The sequence below is a fragment of the Penaeus monodon genome, chromosome 22 (assembly GCF_015228065.2).
Source record: "Penaeus monodon isolate SGIC_2016 chromosome 22, NSTDA_Pmon_1, whole genome shotgun sequence".
In the NCBI taxonomy this organism is placed as follows: domain Eukaryota; kingdom Metazoa; phylum Arthropoda; class Malacostraca; order Decapoda; family Penaeidae; genus Penaeus; species Penaeus monodon.
Genome location: NC_051407.1, coordinates 38,971,258 through 38,971,501, shown reverse-complemented (window position 1 = coordinate 38,971,501; position 244 = coordinate 38,971,258).

The following is a 244-nucleotide window of genomic DNA, read 5'->3' as shown; positions in this document are numbered from 1 at the left end:
CCAAAAAAAGGGAAAAGTAAAAGAAGGGGGAAAAAGGGGGAGGGGAGAAGAAGGGAGAGGAGAAAAGGAAAAGAGGGAAAAGAAGAGGACATGAGAAAAGGAAAATAGAAGGGGCCCAAACAAAAAGGGGGAAAAGAGAAAAGGGGAAAAAACCAAAAGAAAGGGAATTGGGGGGGTTTCCCCCCCCCTCCCCCTTTTTTTTCTCTTTCCCCCCTTTTGGGGAGGGGGGGAAAAAAATTTTTAA